Source organism: Capricornis sumatraensis, chromosome 4 (genome assembly GCF_032405125.1).
Source record: "Capricornis sumatraensis isolate serow.1 chromosome 4, serow.2, whole genome shotgun sequence".
Classification (NCBI taxonomy): Eukaryota; Metazoa; Chordata; class Mammalia; order Artiodactyla; family Bovidae; genus Capricornis; species Capricornis sumatraensis.
In genome coordinates this window covers 114,950,066-114,970,574 of record NC_091072.1, presented here as the reverse complement: position 1 = coordinate 114,970,574, position 20,509 = coordinate 114,950,066, and the positions used below count along the sequence as shown (strand labels likewise).

The window sequence follows — 20,509 nt, the reverse complement described above, 5'->3', positions numbered from 1 at the left end:
TGGGGGGCCCTGTTCAATCCATGGTAAGGGAACTAGATTCCACATGCGGCCCAGACCCAGGGTGGCCAAATAAATATTTATTTAAAAACAAAACAAAACATTGTAGGCGGTGATCTATGTCGGAGAGTATATTGGCAACCTGTCGCTGCCTAATAATCACCCCAAAGCTTAACTGCTTAGGACAACAAACATTTTTCACACAGGTTCTGTAGATCGAAAATTTGGTCATGACTTGGCTGTTTGGTTCTGTCTTGGTCTCTCGTGAGATTACAGTCAAGACGTAGGTCAAGCAGCCTTGACCTGCAGTTATCTGAAATCGACTCGGGCTGGAGGATCTCAATCGCATGACTGTTGACCTTGTTTTTTTCTGTTGAGGCCTTAGTTTTTCACGCCATGGGCCTCCCCGTTGGGCCGCTTGAGTGTCCCAAGGGCATGGTGTCAGAGTGTCCCTCACTTCCCCCAGAGCCAGTGATCTCAGAGAGACCAAGGCAGAAGCCGCAGTGTCTTTTATGATCTCATCTCAGAAGTCACATACCATCACTTCACTCGTTCAACCAAGACTTCAGTGTGGGAGAATCAACCCGAAGGCATGAATACCAACAGATAGGGATCACTGGGGTCCATCTGGGAGTCTAGCTACCACAGAGGGCTTGGCAATAATGACGATGATCTCTTAAATGAGGAAAAGAGTATTGTCACTTCATCCTTGTAAAGATAGCCATTTTCCAAATCATAAAAAAGAGTTGAATAACGTTTCTTCCAATAGGTGGCAGCACTTGTCCACATTCTGACCTTCATTCACTCGATAAATATATACTGATCACCTCTTTTGTGCCAGAGTATCCTTGGTCCTGAGAAGACAAGTTCCTACCCATGCAGAGCTTACAGGGAAGTGAATCGACTTTTGTGGTAGAGCGTAAAAAGTGTCTTGTTTGTGATGGAGATAAGAACAATCCTGGGGACTGGGATACATAGGGAAGGGTGGTTGGCCAGGAAGGTTCTTGAGTGGCAAGCGACATGAAATTGAGAAAGGAAGGATAACAGGACCAGGGTGGCTTGATGTGGCCAGAATGGACACAGTGGCTCAATGTGGACGGAGTGGGTATATCCCAAATAAAGAAGAGCCTCAAGCTAAGCAAAGGATTTGGGAAACATCCTAGAAAATGCGTAGGAAGCCACTGAAGAGTTTTAAGCAAGGGAGGCTTCATCTATCAGAGTTCTTAGCTCTGAGCAATAGAGACTGACTCTGACCAAACAGAAAAGCAGCAAATGAAAAGGATAATGGATAGTTTTGGGATTCTGGGATGGCCTGAAGAAGTGACTCCAGTTTAAGCTTCTAGGAGGATGCTCAGAACCACACTGAAGAACTGGCCTGATGAGGAAACTACCTTGACTGGTAGTCGCCCCACCCCATCCTGGATGGAAGCTGCTGTCACTGCTGCCGGGAACTGCTGGGGAATGGCTGCCACCTCCAAATGCCACATGATTTTACACCAATGGAATGCCAAACTTCCAGATGAACCTATATCCTCACCTCACTCACTTTGAAATTGAAACTTCAGTGCATCTGGGATGCATCTGCTTAAGGGAAACTGAGGCCTGAAAACTGAGGGAAACTCCTGGCCGGAAGAGACTGGAATTTAGACTCTGATCTCTTTCCCTGGGGAAACAAGACTTACAATATTTTAATTTCCCCAAATGGAGGAAGGCAGTTCAAAAGATGACAGGAGGCCGTGAGTCTGACAGATGGGTCAGATCTGAGATATGAATCTGTCCCTGGTAGAATATGGGCGAGATCAGGGTTTCTCAAGTTCTGCGCTGCTGCCACTTGGGCCTCACAGTCTTTGTTGTGCAGAACTATGATATCTTGTACCTTGTAGATGCTGCTATTTAGCGGTATCCCTGATCCCTATCCGCAGAATGCCAAGAGAACCCCGCTCCCTCAGTTTTGAGAACCAAAGATGTCTCCAAACTCTGCCAAATATCCCCTAGGAGGAAAATTGCCTTGGAAAGCACTGGATTAGAGACCAGCCTGGTTAGACCTGCCCATTCCAATGGGCTGGAATGACAGTGGGAATGGAAACAGTGGGATGGTCTGGGAATACGTGTCAGAGGTAGAAATTATAGAACCTGAGAAATGGCTATGTTTAGAGACTGTGGATATGAATTTGAGCAAACTCCAGGAGATAGTGTAGGACAGGAAAGCCTGGAATGCTGCAGTCCATAGGGTTGCAAAGAGTCAGACACAACTTAGCGACTGAACAACAGCAAATCAGGGTACAGCTTCAGCTACTTGAACAGATGTCTGAAATTGTAGTGACCTAAGCAGGATATAAGTTTATTTCTCTCTGAAATAATGTTCTTGAAGAAAGAAGTGTGAGGCTAATATGCTGTCCGTCTTTGGAGACTACATACCACAGTCTGCCTCTTACTATTGCATAAACCTATTAAGTTTTAGAGAAACCCAGGTAAGTTACTGTCTGTAAAAATGAAAATAATAACAAAAATATATTAAATAAGTATGCTGTAAAGATTCAGTGGGATGATACCTTTTGGTTTTTGTTCTGATCTATGAAGCTCCTGGTAATTTCTTAAGACAAAAACAGAAAACTAATCCACATGAGATCTTTGCCTCAATCCTTTGCACAATAGAGTGTAATCACTGGGGTGGAGGAAGTAATCCAACCCCAGGAGTGTAGGAGGGGCCTGAAACAGAACCAGAGCATCTCCAAGGCACAACCAAGATGTAAGGTACTCTAGAGAGCAATCCTCCAAAACCTCAAAGGTCCATGAGAATATTGTATACCCCTTCTCTCAACTATCTTCCTCATTGAAAATTTGTTTTTCTCTTTTGCAGGACGTCACCTTAATAATGTCTGCAAGGAACAGTCTCTGCAGTTTTCAGAGTTCTGAAATTTACATTTTTAAATTTTTATTTATTTATTTTTTTAAAAAAGGTTGGAAAAATTACTTTATGAAGGCTTAAGAAGCATTGAGTATAATTAAACCATAGTCCAGAGTTAGATACAATTTAATAATAGTTCAATTCCAAAGTAAAAGTTATTGTAGGTGAGGCCATGAAATTTCCTAACACGTGATTTTAATACATTACACTAAATTTTCTAAAATAACTCAGAGGAACTGGTATTTACAGTAAATGGAGTATTTATGAAAAATCTGTCATCAGCTATATTATGTATATGTATATATAGAACCCAAGATTATATGAACTAGGAAACATGTTGTATGTCTCAACAGCAGTACTAGAATGCAGAGTTTAAGACTGGGATTTATACCGTGGGATTTGGAAAAGGAACAGACATCTTGTTTTCAAAACCTGAAGTTTTTCTCAAGACCAAAATCAACGTTGTAACTGCCACAGACAGGAAAAAGGGAAGCTTTGCTCGCTTTAATTGTTCATCTGCATCAGAAAGTCCAGTATCCCTGAGATAGGAACCACTGCAATAAGAAGGGAGTGAGTAGGTTCTCCCAAAGGAAGATTGTTGCTTAATTATGCCTCCTGCCCTGGAACCAGGAGCAAACTTTGTGTTTCCCAACCTAATGCTTGGCAGCACCGAGACGCTTCAGTAATGGTTCATCATAAACCCAGCATTCTCCATCTTCATGAAACAGCCTTGTCTCCCATTGAATTTCCTTTTCCTTCCTTTCTCGGGCTTCTGCTCTTTGTCTTTCTTCAAGTCTGTGCTTGGCTTCAGTTGCTGCATCAATGTCTCTGATTTTTAAGTTGAAAGTGACATCCTTCCAAAGGCAGCGGGATTCGTACTCATTCTGATCTTCCAGCTTCCTTACTTTCTTCTTAATTATAGGCAATTTCTTGGTATCTATAAAAACTACATTTTCCCCTGTTGAGTATTTTGCATACATTACACCATTCCATTCCCTTTCAATTGAGCAGAAAGACTTCTTGTCATTTGGAGAAAAAAATCTCAGCAGTAATTCTGTTCTTCTTGCCCCCATAAAAAGGTTTAGTGTGGAAGACGATATTTGCACTATAGCCAGTTTTGGAACAATTAATATTGCATTCTCCGCCTAGTTCCACCCAGGGCACTGTGAGGATAGACCTGCCATAACCATTGGGGAATGTGAGAATGTAATGTTCGTCATGCTCTAGACACGAGACACAGCCCTGCCCTATGTTGTGCACCCCAATTGACATCCCAAGGAATTTTGACTTGGTCCAGATATGAGCATTGAATTGTATCTTCTTATTAAAACACTCAGCATAAAAGGCTGAAATGGGTGGATGGTGAGAAACCTGCTCAGCCACAAATGTTACACTATTCTTGGAAACCCAGGGAACTGGTCCTTCTGAAACTAGCTCCGCATTCTCTTCAGTATCATTTGGTAATGTCCAGTGACACTGAAAGATTTCGCCCAAAATGGGGTTGTATGGCTTTTTGGCAACCGACCCTTTCCTTCCTGGGTGAAAGGCTGAGAGATACCCTTTCACAACCTGAACCATTCGGTCTCTGGCATCCTTCTGATCACTAATACTCACAAACAGGTCCGGATGAGCAAAAAAGTCTGCATACATTTCTAAAAGAGATCTTCTTTCAAGAATAAATGTTGGAAGAACTACCTTCGTAAGATCCAGTCCAAGTCTAACCTGTGACAACAGATGCATGATAACACTCTTGTGCTCTTCCACCGACCCTGCCTCCCCTTCGTCATCTCTATCATCATGTGAATCGAAAAGGTCAGCATCGCTTGTTCCATTGGACATGGAAGAATTAAGTGATTCCGTGGTATCTGGACGCTTTAGACTATTTCCCGAGCTGCTGTGTGTCAAGACTGTGGCAGATCCAGAGGAATCTATTAAGCGCTTTGGTGATGAGCCACTCTGATGAAATTCATCTGCATCATAGAATTCATCTTCACTGCTAGAGTAAGAGAACTCTGGGACTGTGTTTGGAGACAAGTTGACATGACTTGGAGAAGTCAGACTGCTGCTAGGGGGTGAGTGGCCACTGCCTGTACTATTTGGTGTTGGAGTCTGATGATGTCCCAAGGTTGCTAATACAGGTCCAACTGGTAGAGAAGATGGACGCTGCTCTGACTTACACAACTGAGTAGGTTCTGGAGGTAAGACAGTCTGGGAAGGCATTGTGTTGACCACAGGTTCCAAGGGACTAGGTTGATATATTGCATCCACAGGATTAATAGTACTTTTAGCGATCTGCAGCAACACAATGCAGTGTTTAATTGATTCTACCATGCTATTTGTTGTCTCTTTGAGGGTTTCAATTTTCTTTCTCTGTTCATCATCTTTGCAGTTTTGAAGTTTGTCATCAAAAAGCTTCAACTGTTCTATCAAGATTTGTAGGTATGCATCAGCCTCTGTAAGTTTCTTATCAAAGTCCTGGACACTAGGAACAAATCCTGAATCCAAACCCCCAGAGGGCGACGGGATGGAGGCAGGGAGAGAATCACACTCGCGCCCACGGCCTGGGCAAGCAGCAGGGTCCCTGGGAACTCAGGGATGGGAGCCGGCCCCTCTCCCAGACCCTCCAGGTCTACTCACTCCGCAAGTGGCCACCAAGAAAGCCATTCGCCAAGGCCCCCGCCCTCTGTGCCTCCAGGGGAGGGAGCCGAAGGCTGCTTCCGAGCAACCCTCTTCGCCCGCTACGCCCTGAAATTTACATTTTTTTAATGGGCCATCTTATAGAATACTACAAAAGGATGATGTCACTCTTCCATGGGAATTCATTCATTGGCTCCCTGTAAGCCTTTTTTTTTTTTTTTGGAGTATAATTGATTTACAATACTGTGTCACTTCTGCTGTACAGCAAAGTGACTTAGTTATACACATATAGACATCCTTTTTCTTACATTCTAGGCTTTTTTAAAGTAATTTTTTAATTTCAGAACAGTTTTAGATTTATAGAATTATTTTGAATACTTATCCAATTTTCCTTTATTAACAGATTCGTATAATAGATTTGTCACAATTAATGGACCAATATAGATATTTCTATTAACTAAAATTTATACTTTATTCAGATTTCTCATTTTTTTTCCTGTTTTATTTTTTCTCATTCTTTCTGTTCCAGGGTCCTGTCTAGGGTGTCACCTTATATTTAGTGGTTGTGCCTCCTAAGCTCCTCTCATTTGTGATGGTCTCTTAGACTTTCCTTGTTTTTTATGACCTTGACAGTTTTGAGGATTACTAATCAGCTATCTGGAAGACTGTCCATCAGTGACAATTTGTCTGGTATCTTCTTATGAAAATACCATGGCTGAGGTAATGTGTTTCTAGGAAGAAGACCGTTGAGGTAAAGCACAATCATCATATCAAGATGACTTCTGATGTTAAATTCTGACCACGTGACTTCTCCACCACAGAGTCATTTCTTTTTTCTCCTAGGTTTAGTTTTGTAAGTGCCAAACTTTTCCAAAGTGGAAAACATTTTTCATTCCCATCGGCAATGAATGAGACTTCCTATTGCTTCGTATTCTCATCATCAGTTTGTATTGTCAATTGTTTGTTTGTTTCATCTTAGCCGTCCTAAAAGGTACATTGTTGTATCTCACTGTTTTAATCTGCAGTTTTCAATGACAATGCTGAGCCTCTTTTTATATGCTTATGTGCCATCTATATATCTTCTCTAGTGAGGGTATCTGTTCAGATCTTCTGCCCACTTCTAATTCAGCTGTTTGTTTTCTTGAATTTCCTTCAGTTTTCTGGACATAACTCAAATTTCTGTGCTTGACAAAAACACTTTATAATCTAGGTAGAAACCCCCTTCTTCAATCTGCCCAGTGACCCCCTAAAGAATACCCACACTGCCCTGTTCCAGAAAGCCTCCCTCACTTCCCTTGACCCTGTCTCCCACGAAGTCAGTTTGCCTCTGAGCTTTTACACATGCTGATTCTGGTACCTAGAATACCTTCCTATCCTCCTTTTAAGAAGAGTGTGTTGCCTCTTCCTTTTGCTCCAAAAGCACTTGGAATGTCCTTTTTAATGTTTTCCATCCCATTGTAGTGGAATGATTTGTGTAACAGGCTTTCTCTAGTCTGAGGCTGTAAGTTTCTCAGGGGGAAAAGGCAGGTCTTATCCATCTTCAACAACACTCAGCCCCCACCTTGAATGTAAGGGCTGGTTAAGCAAGATTCAAAATATGACATAAGGATATCCATGCTTATCTCAGAGGTCTTGATATATTTATTTGAAAAGTAAGATCTGCATTCTGTCTCTAAAAGAAAAAGGTTGGCCTTAGTTTCGATATTTCCTTACAAATCTAGTCCATTTTCCTGAATCTTGAGCTTTAGTCTGCATATTGATAGTTCTCACCCTTTGGAGTGTCTCATAAAACTTATGTGAATTACAGGACTTTCCTGGCAGACCAGTTGTTAAGACTCTGCACTTCCAGGGCAGGATGTGCAGGGTCAGTCCCTGGTCAGGGAGCTAAGATCTCACATGCTGGGCAGGGTGACCAAAAAATAACAAATATTTTAAAGAGTTATATGAATGTACATTTAAATTTTAGCATGAAGTTAAATTCATTTTGAACTGCAAAAATAAAAAGTAACTCCCTTTCAAATAAACAATAAGTAAGGGTTATTGGGTGAGTGGGTTTGTTTATTTTTCAAAACCAGCAGGAAGTCACTGCCATAAACCATTCCAAAGTGTGATTGGTGGGAGAGGCTGTGGTCTGAGTCAATCATCAGTGTCCACCCAGAAATGTTATCACATGGACAACAGGGGAATGTGGCCTGGCACTGAGCTGGGACGGGAGAGAGATGTGCTATCAGGCAGTTGGGTGATTCTGCTAGATGTCTCCCTAGCCCTTCCAGAGCCACGCTAATTCCAGGAAGCTTCCTCTGGTTAGAAGTAAACTAGCAACTTCAAACAAACACATATATCTGTGTTACTCACACAGATTCAATTAGCAACTCAAAAACCAGATGCGCTGCCTAGCAACAGCATCCTTCTCTCCTCACCTTCCACATCCGCTAGACTATGGCTTGTCCTTTTGTGACCTTCCCGAAAAAGGCAGCTTAGCACAGGGGTTAAGAGCCTCCCAGATGCAACTTAACCACAGAAGTAAACTTAACCATAGTGGTTCAGAGACTCCCAAAAGCAGAACACCTGGGTCCTGAATCCTGGCTCCACAAACTAGCTGTGATGCCTAAGGCTAGGCAAAACTACTTAAACTCTCAGTCTCCTCGTCTATAAAATGGAGATAATATTATTACCTCAAATAGCTTTGGTGAAGATTTAATGAGTTCGTATATAAATGGTGCCTGTACATGCATGCTTATTTGCTTCAGTTGTATCCAACTCTGTGCGACCCTATGGGCTGTAGCCTGCCAGGCTCCTCTGTCCATAGGAAGCTCCAGGCAAGAATACTGGACTGGGTTGCCATGCCCTCCTCCAAGGGATTGTCCCAACCCAGGAATAGAACTTATGTCCTTTATGTCTCCTGAATTAGCAGGCAGGTTCTTTACCACTATCACCATCTGGGAAGCCCCATAGAGTACCAAGCATTCAATAAATGTTAACTCTCATTTTTCTCTGCCTCTTATGTCGCTCTTCAGGGTTTCCTTTTAACCAGATATTACCAACACAAAATGTTGGGGAATGAGGAAGTCAAAGTGTCCTTTGTCCTAAAACTGCTTTATCTGGTTCATCCCATGCCCCACCCCCAACACACAAAGAATCCCTGTTTCCCCCCACTTTTGTCTCCTACAAAAAATAACATAATTTGTTTCCAAGCTCAAAAACAGTCTTATATTCAAATAACTTCTTTCTGTATGGGAATAGCCCAGACATTCTAGAAACCAAGAACTAGTATGGTCCATCCTTGTATCTTGACATCTTTCTTTAATGAAGATTCTAGCTAGTTGATTTTTATTTTTCCTTTGGAGTGTTAATTAAAGGTGTCTCTTGATCTGCAGAGACTAATATACTGTCAGCCATTAGTAAGTGGAATAACAGTAGGCAGTGACCAAAACCATCGCAAAGAAAAAGAAATAGAGGAAGGCAAAGTGGTTGTCTGAGGAGGCTTTACAAATAGCTGAGGAAAGAGAGAAGCAAAAGGCAAGGGAGAAAGGAAAACATACACCCAACTGAATGCAGAGTTCCAGAAAACAGCAAAGAGAGATGAGAAGGTCTCCTTAAATGAACAATGCAAAGAAATAGAAGAATGGAAAAGACTAGCAATCTCTTCAAGAAAATTGGAGATGTCAGGGGAAGATTTCATGCAAGGATGGGCACAATAGAGAACAGAAACTGTTCTGTTAAGGACTTAACAGAAACAGAAGAGATTAGGAAGAGGTGGCGAGAATACACAGAAGAGCTATGTAAGAAAAGTCTTAATGACCTAGATAACCACAATGGTGTGCTCATTCAGCTAGAGCCACACATCCTAGAGTGTGAAGTCAAGTGGGCCTCAGGAAGCATTACTATGAACAAAGCTAGTGGAGGTGACAGAATTCCAGAATTCCTGCACTATTAAAAATCCTAAAAGATGTTGCTGTTAAAGTGCTGAACTCAATACGCCAGCAAATTTAAAAACTCAGCAGTAGTCACAGGACTGGAAAAATTCAGTTTTCAGTCCAATCCCAAAGAAAAAAGTGAAAGTGAAGCCACTCAGTCGTGTCCGACTCTTTTCAACCCCACCAGGCTCCTTCATCCATGGAATTTTCCAGGCAAGAGTACTACTGGAGTGGGTTGCCATTTCTTTCTCCAAATCCCAAAGAAGGTCAATGCCAAAGAATGTCAAACTACCACACAATTGCGCTCATTTCACATGCTAACGAGGTTATGCTTAAAATCCTTCAAGCCAGGCTTCAGCAGTATGTGAACTGAGGACTTTCAGATGTATAAACTGGGTTTAGAAAAGGCACAGGAACCAGAGATCAAATTCCCAACATCTGCTGGGTCATAGAAAAAGCAAGGGAATTCCAGAAAAGCATCTACTTCTGCTTTGTTGACTATGTTAAACCCTTTAACTGTGTGGATCAAAACAACTGTGGAACATTCTTAAAGAGATGGGACTACCAGACCACCTTACCTGTCTCCTGAGAAACCTGTATGCAGGTCAAGAAGCAACAATTAGAACCAGACATAGAACAATGGACTGGTTCAAAATTGGGAAAAGAGTATGACAAGGCTGTATATTGTCACCTTGCTTATTTAACTTATATGCAGAGTACATCATGCCAAATGCCAGGCTGGATAAATCACAAGCTGGAATCAAGATTGCCAGGAGAAATATCAACAACCTCAGATATGCAGATAATACCACTCTAATGGAAGAAGGTGAAGAGGAACTAAAGAGCCTCTTGATGAAAGTGAAAGAGGAGAGTGAAAAGGCTGGCTTGAAACTCAATATTCAAAAAACTAAGATATGGCATCCGGTCCCATCACTTCATGACAAATAGAAGGAGAAAAAGTGGAAGCAATAACAGTTTTTAGTTTCTTGGGCTCCAAAATCACTGTGGATGGTGGCTACAGCTATGAAATTAAAGGACTTTTGCTCCTTGAAAGGAAAGCTATGACAAACCTAGACAGCATATTAAAAAGCAAAGACATCACTTTGCCAACAAAAGTCCATATAGTAAAAGCTATGGTTTTTCCAGTAGTCATGTACAGATGTGAGAGTTGGACCATTAAGAGAGCTGAGCACTGAAGAATTGATGCTTTCGAACTGTGGGGTTGGAGAAAACTCTTGAGAGTCCCTTGAACTGCAAGAAGATCAAACCAGTCAATCCTAAAGGAAATCAATCCTGCATCTTCATTGGAAGGACTGATACTGAAGCTGAACCTCCAATAGTTTGGCCACGTGATGCATAGAGCCAACTAGTTGGAAAAGACCCTGATGCTAGGAAAGTTAGAAGGCAGGAGGAGAAACACATGACAGGATGAGATGGTTAGATAGCATCACTGACTCAGTGGACTATGTGGGAGATAGTGGAGGATGGAAGAACCTGACATGATGCAGTCCATGGGCTCGCAGAGTTAGACATCACGTATTGACTGAAAACCAACCAAATTAGTCTTGCATTCTCAATTGTCATCATAGGTAGGCTGGATAAGTAGGAATTCCCAGAAAATCCTTAGTTAAGTCTGGAAGACTAAAATAAATAATGAAACTGGATATCTGGATATCATGTTGCTGGCTTTTGTTGTTTTTAATGATGAATTACCAGAAAATGATTCTTCCAACAGAAAGGAAGGCTTGAGGTAATGTCTAAGGCCCCTTACAAATAAAATAAAAACAGACCAGCTGTACTCTCTTTTATCTTCGTGTCTTAAACTCCAAGTATCTGAGACTGTTTTTCCAAAATTATTCCACATCATACATGAGCTGTACTATTATTTACTTCATAAATAAACCCTTTTCTTAAAGTGTATATAAATTTGTGTAAAAGGGGAAGCTATCTAAAGGGGAAACTTTTATTAATTTCCTAAAAGAGGATAAACATAAAAAATAAATATAAATATCATAAACATTAAACTCTGTACACTACTTCAAAGTAAAACTTGTTTAAAACATCTTTTAAATTATTAATTGAAAATAATAGAGAAAATACAAGTAATAGGGCATCTAAATTATTGACAGTGAAGGAAAAACTTAATATATGCTACCTCACTTAGTTTAATTCTCATAATGACTTTTCAAAGTAAATGTGATAACCACTTTTATAGAAGATTCTCGGAGACCCAAAGGAAATAAGTAAATTGCCCCAGAGTTGGGGTGGGCAGGGCAAGTCTGTGTGAGGCCAGAACCACAAGGACTGCAGGATGGGGTTCCTCCTCTCCCCATTTCACATCCTGTCTCCTCTCCTTCATTCAGGCCATGATTCCCAAGACTTCTCTCCAAATCCTCTGCCCAAAATCCCAGGATTCACAACATTGACTTGAGTTAGATTTTCAGTATTTTGTGCCAAAAATAAAAATTAGTATTTTCCATCAGAAAAAATACAATTATTTGTATTTTACAGTCTTCAGCTTACTTTTAAGTGGAGCAGATTCTTATGCAGCTGGTTAATGGGTCTGACGATGCAAATAGGAGGCTAATCAAGGTCTGAGTCTCCCTGACAGAAACAGGGAATGAGGATGGGAAAGACGGGGCAGAGGGTGGGGGGCGCAGGAGATGAAGGTGAAGGTAAGAAGCGGCTGGGGAGGTGGGGGAAAGAGAGATCAGAAGGAGAGCAGAGGGACAGGAGAGGAGAGGCAGCGATGCTGGCTCCGAGGGGAGATTCAGAGGGAAGGAAAGAAATATCCACAGGCACTGGATAAATTGTCTCCCATACAATGTATTATGTCATTCATCTTCTCCCATGTCTGGTTCTTGGTTTTTTATAGTACACTAAAATAAATACAAACAATTTCACGTGTTTATCTGTGTAGCACCTGAAATGACTCCATTCTTCTCCTGTAGGACATGTACATGGGAAACTGCCCCGGATGACCTCACCACTCCATCTCGAGGATAATGACTCGGAAATTCATATTTCTAGTCAACCTCTGCTGGGAACTCCAACTACCCACCGGATGAAGCCATTTAGATGTCTAATATCATCATTTCTGCCCTTACTGCATTCCAGACACACCGGCCCACCTTAGCTATTCCCTCCACCCAATCCCTTCGGGGCTTTTTCGTCTGGCTTCTAATGCTCAGATCTCAACTCAGATACACCTCCTCCGAGAAGCCTTCCTGAGCCATCCTCATAGAGGAAGCACTTCTCCCCTCAGTTGCATCACCCTACCAATTACAAGACCACCACCCCCCACCAACTACATTCCTTTATTTCCTCCCTAGCACATCACAGTCTACACATTTTGGTTTGTCTTGTTTGCCTGTTTGTTTTACATCTCCATCCGCTAGAATATAAACTCCACGTGGGCGTGAATTCTGTCTGTTTTACTGAAAGGAACTTGTACACAGTAGGTGTCCAAGATTTGTGGATTTAATGAATGAACTAGTCTATGACTGGCAATAACTGATTCTATGAGGAGAGTATCTTCAGGCTCCTATCACCATTGATATGACCACATACCAATGAATAAAGATTTTATAGCACTTTGCAATTCAAAAGCACTTTACAGCACAAAAAATTTACAGCATTTTACAATTCAAATGTTCTCCTAGGTTACTTAGGTTACTGCTATGGTCTGAATGTTTGTGTTCCTCCAAAATTCATATGCTGAAATCTTAACCCCAAAGGTGATGTTATTAGTAGGTAGCACTTGGGGAATTCATTTCTTCTAAAAGAGGCTCCAAAACTATTCTTAACTCTTTCCACCCTGTAAGAACACAGCCGAAAGAATCTAGCTGTGAACCAGATCTTAAACCACAGCAGTGACCTGGATCCTGCAACAGAGTCCTAATCAAGACATAACTATACTGGCTCCTTGATTGTGAACTTCCCATTTCCAGAACAGTGAGCAACAAATTTGTTGTTTATAAGCTATGTCTTAGCTTATACATTTAGCTGAGCTTAGACTGGCTTGTGAAACTTACTAGCAGCCTGAACAGACTAAGACAGCTATCAACATCTTTTTTCCACCAGTACCTATTAAAGTAGATGCTATTTTTATTCCCACTTTACCCCTAAGAAAACTGAAGTTAAACAGGTACCTGTAACTGGAGCTGTGCTGGATGAGGAACTTAAAAGCTGTCAGAAGTACAGACAATGCCAAGCAAACATGCCTGTTGTTCTTCCTAGTTTTCCTGAACTGTCCTGGTTTTAGTACTGAAAATCCTGTGTCCTGGGTAAACCAGAACAGTGGATCACCCCATCTTAAATTGTAAACTTAAGACCTGAGATGCTTCGTGTAATCAGATTCCTGCCCATCTAAAGTGCAATGATTAAAACATGGGGGATGGGAGTGGGGAATGGGGTTTAGAAACTATAGATACCAAGTTCCGAAATAGTTGATGAACCCACCTAAACTGACTTCAGAGGAATGCTGGGAGTGAAAGTCATTAATAATCTGAAAAACGAGCCAATAGTCAGAGATACTTTCTGTGATCCTACCCTGAAAGATAAAGATGGTCACTAGGTTGGCCTGGTTATCAAGCCTCATGCTTTCAGAATGAATCTGATCCACCAAAAGTCCAAAAGGTATCCTTGGCAGCAGTGGCAACACTCAGTACAGGCAGCCTGACCGAGGGAAGCCAGCTTACTCTCCCAGAAAGGAGAAGTCTTCCTCTTCCAATTCAATACAACTTAGCACCTTTTTAAAAATACACTGGAATTCTGAAGCTTTCTGGTAAAGTAGCCATAGTAATTTCTCAAGATGTGAGTGTGTGTGTGCACGTGCATGTATGTGTGTGTGTGTTAGGGAGATAATTATTGCATAGGTGGCATTGTCTGCTCATCTAGGTAGAGACTGAAGTGTTCATTCATGTCTTCATGTCATTGGGTAACTGAAGTGAAGCAATAATGTATCACATTTTGAAAGAGGCTTTTAAAAAGATTCACCACTAGATGATTCAGACTTAATTATCATCTTTGCAGCAGATGAGCTCAAGGCTCCAGTGGAGAACACATCGACTTCAAAGGCAGAGGGAACTGAAGGCGCTCCCTGGCTTTGGATACTTCCTCTTCTTGAGGTAAGAATCTTAAACCAAGATTGAACCAACCTGAAGCTTGAACACCTTCAAGTCTCTGCCAGTGCACAGTGTCCCAGCGGGAACTACCCTCTTGCTGGAGATGACCCAGATCTGGTAGGACACCTTGAACAGCCAGCTGTCACACATCCTGAATTATTTTGGTCTGCCTAGCTTTTTCTATGCTTTATTTCTTTACGTCACTCAGCCCACCCAGAAAACTGTGGACGGCTCTAAGACAGAAATGAGTTGGTTTAGACTATGTGTTTAGTTCTGCATCCTTCAAAAGTGGGGCTCAATAGTTTTGACTTCTATTTTTGCCTCCATTCCAGTGGGGAACCCAGCACAGTGGCAGGAAATGCTAACTTGTCTCTCGACTGGTGTGGTTAAGACTAAGGAACCTCAGTGATCTCTGTGCTTTGGGATCAGGTCTTAAACCACAACAGTGACCTGGACCCTGCTGAGCAAATGGCCTTCCCATCTACCTGAATTTTGTAACTCTTTTGTGTTAAGTATGGAGTTTGGGGGGACAGGGGTGGGGAGACTTGGGGTAAATTTTCAAGGCCCTTGTTATTAGAGATCTTGGTATAAAATCAAATGTGTGGGCTGAACCCCTTGAAATATTCTTCAAGTCTGCCTATATTCAATACCTGTTGATTTAAACTTCTTACCAATTTTATTATCTGTCTTAACCATTATGTTGGAATATTCTTATAGACCAGGCTTCTTTAAACCAATTGAACTTAATTTCTCAAACTTTGCCTTTATTTTAAAGGCTACACATTTCATTCAATCAACACACATTTTAATTTTTCCAGAGTCTGCCGAAGCTCTCCTTCAGGAGCAGTAATGATACATTGATATTTCTCAGGACTTTCCTAAGTCATATGTGAGTTTTCTTATTTCTAGTCATCAGAATGACTCAGGCAAAAGCCATTTAATTTAGCAGTATTATTCTGTCTGGATATTGGTATGGAAATGTAATGCCTTCTGAGGTTTTGAGTATTGGAAAGAGGAATTCCTCAGAAGCAACAAAACAGGTAACTTGCTGGCAGGTTTTTAAATCATCCTGAATCCCTTCTTTTAATAGGCAACTCACCCTGTCCTTACTTGTCAGCCAAATTACCTAACCTTTCAGGAGTCATCTCCTTGTTTGACAAGGTTCTGTTCCTCCCCTGCCTATAAATTATCATCCTAACCAAACAATTCAACTGAAAGTTACATACAATCTATTCCTTTATAGCCCAGTAATTTTACTCATTCATAAAATTTCGAGAAGAAAAATATGTGTTTTCTATATGCAGCTTTGAGTTCCTGAATCTCCGTCAAAGTAGACCACTTCAGAAAACTTCCTTGAACTGAAAAGTGAAAACAGGTTTTTTGGCTGCTGGAAGGAAATTTAAAACTCCATTTGTGCCCAAGAAAATATAAATGGATTTGTGCTTTGATACTTGAAAATTTCCAGACACTTAATGAATCTTTCCACATAAAAGATGGCATCAAGCAACCCCTATTAAAATTCCCAGATAAAAATGAAAAGTTTAGTACTGTCAAGTCATTAAATGAAATAAAAAAATCATAAACACTAGAATTAGGAGCCAGAAGAACAGGTTTGATTCCCAAGAGTCTGACTTACTCTGGGATCTTGGACAGGTCATTTGAACTCTGTAAGCCTCTATGTCCACATGTCTAAAATAGCAGAAATATACTAGTGTTGTGAGTTTTGTGAATGGTGAAGAAATATAAATTTATCATTTTAATTGCTCTTCCATTCACAAGTAATATCTCTGCTTTGGTTTATTGTGGTTTTTCACTGTAGAAATGAAGAACTATTTATATGATAGTTTGGTTTTCTCATTGTTTTCAACCTTTTCTACAACTTTCCTTAGCTAACAAGAATCTTGTAGGCCAGCTGGTTAGTAAGTTAGCAAATATTTGTTGAGGTCCTACTATATACCAGGCAGAGATAATTTCTACCTTACTTTGCATACATCTAATGGGTATAGACTTTTTGGTCTAACATTCATTTCTTTTCACTATTATGAAATCTTTTCCTCGTTTAAAAAATCCCTCTCTGGGAGGGGACATATGTATACCTAAGGCTGATTCATGTTGATGTTTGGCAAAAAACAACAAAATTTTGTGAAGCAATTATCCTTCAATTAAAAAATAAGTTAATTTAAAAAATCCCTCTCTTGCTCATGCTCAGTTGCTAAGTCGTGTCTGACCCTTTGTGACCCCATGGACTATAGTCTGCCAGGCTCCTGTGTCCACGGGGTTTTCCCGGCAAGAATACTGGAGTGGGTAGTCATGCCCTCCTCCAGAGGATCTTCCCGACCCAGAGATCGAACCTGCGTCTCCTGCACTGGCACAGCACACACACATATGTATGTGTGTGCGTCTGTGTGTTTGTGTGTCTCTGTATGATATATATATATCTATATATATATCATATATATATATATATACACACACATATATACAGTACCTGGCGTTTCAAAAAGTTGGACACAATTGAAGTGATTGAGCAGACATATATATATACACAGACATATATATGCACATACATATATATATATAACTGAATTGCTTTGCACACAGTATTATAAATCAACTATGCTTCAATTTAAAAAACTCTCTTGTGCCTGCCTAGGCATGACTCATCCATTTACAATTCTTTGCCTACAGTGATATTAACATGACTACACATCAGTCTGGCCTCATCCCCTGTTAAAATGTGGAACTACTTCTATACCACTTGGTAAATAGCCACTAATCTAAGCTAAGGAGCCCCAGGGGTGTTCCTCTTACTCCCATTGTCCCGCCCATCTCTGCCTATCCCTCTCTCTAGGGCCCTGGACCACTCCCAGGACAGCTAAAGGACCAAGGAAGGCCTAGGACAGATGGCATGCTGTGCATGTTCAGTCTCTCAGTGGTGTCCAACTGGGCCTGACTCCTGCATCCACCCTCAGTATCAGATGCTGTTGATATCATCCTGTCTCCCAGAACATGGAGAGCCTCACACTCATTTATCCCACTCCTCATATTTCCCCCAACCCTCAGATCACTCATTGCTTGACCAGAGAGACCCTCTTTTCCTACCGGAATTCCTTCTCCTCGGCTCTCGCTCTCACTCCCCTGTGCTTTCCTTAATGTTGTCTTCACCCTAATCTTCCTCAAGCTGCACCCCTGGCCCTGCCCCCTGCCTTGTCCAGTTTCTTTCTGTAGCCTGTCCTTTACTACCAAGACCAATTCCATACAGCTGAGACACCACACTTAATGCATAAGGTCATAGCAGTTCTAAAATATTGAAATACCTCAGTAGCTAACAGCAAATAGTCACTGCTCTGGGCCCCCCACCCCACCCCCCAGTATACCCGCACTGGCCACTCCTCCAAGACTTCCTCTGTCCCACGCGTGATCCAGGACCTAACCTCCCCAGCCCTCTCTAGAACTGTGGCCAGCATCCGTCCTAAAGGATGAATATGCTCTGCTAGCGTGTAAATGCTTCAACCACCTCTGCAAAGAGCTATAATAAAATGTAGACTGAAATAAATCCTATTCCTTTTAGTTGTTTGTGGCTAGAGGTATCCATCTTCACTGCTATATAATATTCCACCGTGTGGATAAATTTCAGTGTGTGTGCATTCTTTTGGGAACGTCTATGTTGTGTTCAACTCTCTGCTGGGCTCACTTTTCTGTTTTGGACATTTTGGCACCTGGCTCACGTGGGCAGGGGGTTCGCTTGAGTGCGTTCCTAGAAGAATAAGGTATGTTATATGCAAGGAAAAAATAAAGGCTATTTCTTTGCTTATGATTCATTGATTCCCTCTATCAGTACTTATCAGTCACTCACTGCGTCCAAGACACTGAGGGAGCCAGGCTCTGAAACCTCCAAACCAGACAAGGCCTTTGCCTTCACAGCACTTATATTCTGGTAGAGGAGACAGACAATAAGTTAAAAAAGGAAATATAGGCACATGAATAAATATGTATTTTGACTGAGGGTTCAGAAGGAAATGAGATTAGCTTAGGGAAGTCATAAATGGCTTCAGAAGGAAGGCTGTGTTTACAATGAACCTTAAGGATGCACAGACTTTCTGTAGGCTAAGTAAAGGGCAACAGCCTAAGTGTGGATATTAATCAGGAAACATGGGGTAAGTTTGGTGCTTCCTCAGTGGCTAAGATGCAGGTTTGATCCCTGGGTTGGGAAGATCCCCTAGAGAAGGAAACGGCAACCCCGTCCAGTGTTCTTGCCTGGAGAATCCCATGGACAGAGGAGCCGGCAGGCTTCAGTCCATGGGGTCACAAATAGTCAGACGTCACTTAGTGACTAAACAGCAAGAACAGTGGGGGGAGTTTGGGGACTTCTCTGGACAAGGGATATACAGATCAGCTGACAGATGTAAGCAGGTTGACTGAACCAGCCTCTTCTCATACCTGAAGGTGGATTTATGCAAGACAGGACAAATCAAGACTCTAATTCTCGATCTCATGGCCCTCTAGCAAAATGCCCTCTGTGAGTATTCACCAGTCTGAGCATAAGCCCATTGCGTGAGTGGGGAAGCTTGTGTACTGGACAGAATGCCAGCCCCAGGGGTGAGAGGAGCAGCCCTTTCTCTGCCACCAAGCTGGATACACTAGTGTGAGGTTTTCCTGGAACATTCTCTGCTGGTCCCACAGAGGCTGGTATATCTCCAGAGGGCACCCTTTCTCATTTCACACAAAAGCCCAACATAAGCCAGCAGTAGCCCTACTTGGACACTCCCTCCCCTGGTCAGACTGCTGTGCTCCTTTCAGATAAGTTCTCTGGAACTCCCCTTTGTCTACTTCACTGCATTCCCATTTCTATGGTCTTACCCAAGGGCACACACTAATGTTTGTTTTCTTTGTTGTTGTTCAGTCACCAAGTCATGTCCGACTCTTTGCAACCCCATGAACTGTAGCCCACCAGGCTCCTCTGTCCATGGAATTCTCCAGGCAAGAATACTGGAGTGGATTGCCATTCCCTGCTCCAGGGTATCTTCCCGACCCAAGTCTTGAACCCTGGTTTCCTGCATTACAGACAGATTCTTTACTTGAGCTATAGGGAAGTCCTTTGTTTATCTTGGCCAAGCACAGATTCTCTCTCTCTTTCTCTCTCTCACACACACACCTCTTACAGCGACCTTCCCCTTCATCTGGACTGCTCCTGAATCCCAGCCCCTCTGGGGTCCTTCCCTGCCCCAACTGGCCTGACTCCTCCCTCTGTCTAAATACACGGCTCCTACAACTTCCTCTTCCCTGACCACGCCCTCAAGTGCTCCCCTGACTAGTTTCATGTTTGTGTGTTAACTCCGTGGGTATCTGTGTGAATGCAGGAATGACCGGTCCCCCAGCTTGTAAACTCCCAGAATTAGAAACAAGGCCTGCAAACGCATTACTCACTCTACTGTCATTAGATGAAACCTGTATCACTGATGTTGTTGCTACCTCTGCTTCATTCATCAAGAAAATGGAGTGACATTAATTCATTGAATCCATTAATTCAGTAAGTGTACACTGAACATTTGGTCTATGTCAAGCACTAGCAAGGTAACAGTGAATAAGATGCGATCTTTCTCCTTGGAGAAGATGTTTAGTAAGTTTTTTCCTGTGTCTTCTATGTACCAGATATTGTACTAGACTCTGGAATCATAGTGGTAAGACAGACAAGACAATCACAATGCAGGACTGTACCATGAAAATCAAGGACTGTTCCGAGTACTGTGGGACCTTCAAAGGCATGCCTGGCCCACTGCATGGTCTCAAGGAAGAAACGAGCCATTCATCCATTCAATCAATATTTGCCTACTGGATGCCAGTCACTGTTCAAGGCGCTGAAGTGATGAAGTCCTCCATGAAGCCTTAAAATTCTAGTAGGAGAGACAGAAAATAATCAAGTA

The 20,509-nt window shown here is 41.9% G+C and overlaps 1 pseudogene; it reads right to left on the bottom strand.

The window, feature by feature from the left end:
* Positions 1-3,273: 3,273 nt before the first annotated feature.
* On the bottom strand, positions 3,274-5,417 carry LOC138078085 (oxysterol-binding protein-related protein 9 pseudogene; annotated as a pseudogene).
* Positions 5,418-20,509: the final 15,092 nt, after the last annotated feature.